This window comes from Bufo gargarizans, chromosome 2 (assembly GCF_014858855.1).
Source record: "Bufo gargarizans isolate SCDJY-AF-19 chromosome 2, ASM1485885v1, whole genome shotgun sequence".
Taxonomy (NCBI): Eukaryota; Metazoa; Chordata; class Amphibia; order Anura; family Bufonidae; genus Bufo; species Bufo gargarizans.
In genome coordinates, this window is record NC_058081.1 from 218,120,270 (window position 1) to 218,124,681 (window position 4,412).

General features: G+C 39.7%; 1 long non-coding RNA gene across 1 annotated transcript; it reads left to right on the forward strand.

Moving 5' to 3' along the window:
* The first annotated feature begins 318 nt into the window (after positions 1-318).
* On the forward strand, positions 319-3,385 carry LOC122927795. Its single transcript, XR_006387820.1, has 2 exons — positions 319-840; positions 1,944-3,385. It is a non-coding gene; the product is annotated as an uncharacterized LOC122927795 (long non-coding RNA).
* The last annotated feature ends 1,027 nt before the right edge of the window (positions 3,386-4,412 follow it).

The following is a 4,412-nucleotide window of genomic DNA, read 5'->3' on the forward strand; positions in this document are numbered from 1 at the left end:
TTATTTCTATCTCCCCACCCGTGTGATGTTGTGTGTACATGCCATGATTTTTGTGAGCTCATAGATCAGTTATTGGCATGGGACCAAGAAGGAGATATGCAGATGTACATCATTAAGTGGAATTGCTGCTTGATATTCCATCGCAGGTCTTGAAACCTTACTTTATTTCTTGGACAAAACAGTACTGGCAGTTGCACTTTAGCTTCCTGTGCTGTCTTTCTATTGCTTCGTGCAAATGTGAGTAGGTGGAACAGCCTGGTTAAGTAAGAGGCTGTTGCGAAATCTTTTAGCTGTTTGTTATAGTAAGCAGGACTGGAGAGCACAGTACTCTGAAGGCAGAGATCTGACAGTCCTCGTCTGGTAAAACAGGGAAACACTGCTAAGAGACTTCATAGAAGGCAATGCAAGATCCTGAAATTCATGAAGGGAAACAAGAAAGGATTTTTCTTCTCGATCTTTATTCATCCATCATATTTTCCAGGATCTTTTAAGACTTAGCTTTTAGGTGGCATCTGCCAGTGTGAAAGCATGGCATGCCGGTATCATCAGAGCAGGATGGAGATAGGATTTAGCATTGTGATGGATGTTTGGGGCACCTCTATCCAACTGGCCTTTTGGATTTTGCCGCGTTATACGGTCATTGAGTATGCTGCTGATGATAGACTGACTCAGTTTCAAGGAATTGGTAAAACGACTCATTGTGGTTTTTCTTGTTGACTTTCATTTCAAAGAATTTGGAGGAGGACCAGGCAGTATAGGAGAAGACGAGACTCTTGAGGAGAAGCACTTCCACCGTCTATCCGAGCACGTGAGATATCCCAGCAATAAAGAAAACAGAAAGTAAGTTCACTAGAGGTTCTTGAAGGCTGGTTCACCCAATAACGTGTTACTTAGCTAAATAGTATGGGGTTGGAATGTACTAGTTATTACTAAGTGGGTGGTATCAAGCAAGTGCATTTCAAGTAGTGAAGTCCCTTCATTCATTGTGAAGGCATTGTTCCTGGAGACAGCATCTCCATCACATTTCAGGTAAGCAGTGTTTATTATTTCTTATATACTTTTTACTTTACTTAGGTTTACTGCACATAATTTCGTACTTGTGGACAGTGATTGCAGTTGTCTTTATGTCAGTGATATATTACAGTGTTATCGATATACAGTATTTGCAATAATAAGTATACTATAAAAATGGTTGTCCAAGATTGGGGCAAAAATTGGGGGCACAGTCGGGATGGTGCATTACTTACCTGTTGAATTGCCTGGCGCTCCAGCTTCTGTTTAATCCCTTCCCACTGGTCTTTGTATTGAGAGCTTTAGCACTAATGTCATGTCTTCAACATGTGAAAATTGCTGCCATTCAAACCAGTGATGGCCAATTCAACATGAACAGAAAAAAAAACGGATCCTGTATTTTAAGCATTCGTTATACACATTTTGCATCTGTTTTAGCCATTTCCATCTGAGATCTGTTTTTTTAGACTGAAAAAAGTTCTGCACGCAGGACTTTTTGCCATCTAAAAAAAAAATATGAATCACAGACGGAAATGCCTTAAATGTATGTGAAATGTGCATAAGGGATGCTCAGTATCCGTATTGTTACAGGATCTGTTTTATTACAGGATCCAGTTTTTTTGTTTTTTTTCTGATGTATCAGAAGAACGGAAAATGAAACTGTGATGCTTATTTTTCTATTTGACACCATTCAATGGCTGTGCCCCAATTTTTGCTCAAAGATAGTTATTTTATGAAAAATTACCCCATTATATAAAAGTGTAATAGATCAGATTTACATTTTGATAAGTTCAGTTATGTATGTTTTTTTCCATTCAGGTTCCACAAATGCATTTATTATTTAGCATTGTAATATTATTCCATAAGGTTTTCATTTCTTTTCTAAAAGTTAATCATTTCTTGAGGCTCTGAATACATTTTTTTTTTTATAGGTAATCCAATACATTTGCCGGGAAACAGTATGATTCAGTTCCTATAGTACAGCATGTTGCAATTTCCTTGCAAGTGGCATCTCTCCCATGAGTCACCACTGACTCGACCTCCTCTCCATTACTGGATATTGCTTCTCACATTTACAGGGAACTTACAAACCCTCTTCCTATTTGTTTCCGGTTTCATTCTGAGAAATACAGTTTGATGTCTGTATTTTTGTCAGAACTTTGGAAATAGTCATTTAGCGCGTCACATCAGTCACTCATCTGTCATTGTGGCTGAGAGCTAGTTTCAGTGAATATATATATACAGTGGGGGATATTTTTCATGAGGGGAATATTTGAAGTCATTTGTCAAATGTGACAGAAAGTGAGGGATTTGGAGCTTTGTTCTGTGATTAAATTTCTTACAAAGGAACAATTAAGCCTAAAGAAATCCATGAATGGATGATTGCTGTATATTGTGATGATGCACCTTCCCATTTTGGGTTAAGCAGTTTAAATGGGGTAGGGAATCAATTGAAGATGACCTCGTTCAGGTCGACCTGTCAAAGAATCTTCAGACGAAATGTGCCGTAAAGTGGAGGCCATGAGTTTGTAAGATCATCAGGTTAAAGTCAGTGTTCTAGCTCTTGAATTAGGCATTTTAGTTGCACAGTTTCCAGTATAATTCATGATGTTTCGATGATGTCAAAGATCAGTTCCCAGTGGGTGCCACAAATGTTGATGCCTGATCAAAAAACTTGTCGCCAGCAATAGACAATTTAGACATGCTTAGAGAAAATCTAGGAGACGTCTATTCTTAAATTATTACAGGTGATGAAACATGGTCCTGAGACCAAACAACAGGTCCATGCTTTTTCTGCAATGCCCTGCCCTCTCCACTAGGATGGACTAGGGCTAGGCATGATGATGTTTTCACTTCCTGGTCCTGTCAATCTTGGCAGTAACAGAAAGAGCAGAGCCTCTAGGTGTAACAGCTAATTTGCATATATTAAAACATGATGTTTTAATATATGCAAATGAGCACATATGAACATGGGTCCAACACAGATGTCTTCAGCTGCCAAGGGCACATGCAGCAGGTCAGCCACAAATCTGTTGACATGTCATTTAAGCAATGTTTTGGTCTATAATGGACCTTTTATCAAGCCAAATCTGGTTCATGTGGAAGATGAGGAGAGTTCTGAGAAGATTGGCATAATTTTGGGACACTTTGGTGCAACTTGGGTTTCTACAGTTTTTACAACTTGTTTGAAAAGGGTAGAACTTCACATGAAGTGGTGGGACTTTGCTGGAAAGGGGTTAGCTAAGATGTGCTATTTGTGCTACAATTGCACCGTAAAATTCTATCTCAAAGTAAGCCAACCATTAGTTGGTATAGGGTTAGAAAAAAGTGTCTATCCCTGCACTAGATTTATCATCCAGCCTAAGACCCTGTGCTTTCATGGGTTGTACATTTAAAGAATGTCCAATAAACAGCATTTTAGACTGGTTATAATTTAGCTATACAGTATGTACCTTGTCCTGATTGTAACTCTACCGTACATACTGCAGCACCAACAAACACTTTAGGCTCATATGAATAGCAAAAGCTCAAAAAACCTGGAAAACCTTCTTAAATATATTAAGCCAATAGAATACATTTCAGAATGTAATGGTAGACTTGAATTACTATTGTGAAATCGGTGCACAGAGATTTGCTTAGTGCATCATATCTATCGTTTCCTGTGTTTCGGTGCTTGTAACAGGTTAAAAAAGTATAATGTGCTACAAATTAGGACCATGCATTAAAAGACTATTAAGCGTAGGCCATCAGGATAAGCCATGACCAGTAGATCAGAGAGGTTCCGACACCCCGCACCCCTACTGTTCAGCAATAGCTTCAGGCGACAGAAGCTACTTGGTAGTGGACTGAGCTTGTTACTGGAGTGCTGCTCCCTTTGACTTCATGCATGATGTAAAATATAGGAAGTCTTCACCATTACTAGGGACACCACAAGGTTAAGTTTCAAGTGGCTTTGGCTAGTTCCAAACCTGCAATAAGGCTATCCGGAAGGATGTTCCAGCAGAGGAACAGCCTGCTGGAGTTCACTGTATCCAGTCTAGCCTGATAGGGCTGTTCACCTACCGGAGCCCATTGACTATAATGGGATTCGGACTGTTTCTAACCAGACAAAAACTCGTGTGTGCACCAGTTTTGGACTGACCGAAAACCAGCGCTCATGCCAGAAACTGTCCATATTCTAGGCAGATCACATAATAGTCAATGGGGTCTGGGCTGAATGGCATTATCTGGCAAGGTGGGATATGTTGAACTCTGGCAGGCTATTCCTTTGTCATAACAGCATGCCAGATAGCTTTACCGCAGGTGTGAAACTAGCCTTACCTTGGATGGTACTGTTGAAAGAAGCAGCTTGATTGACATTACTGATTTAAAACTGCCTACTTCCCTCCTCTTGTGTCTTG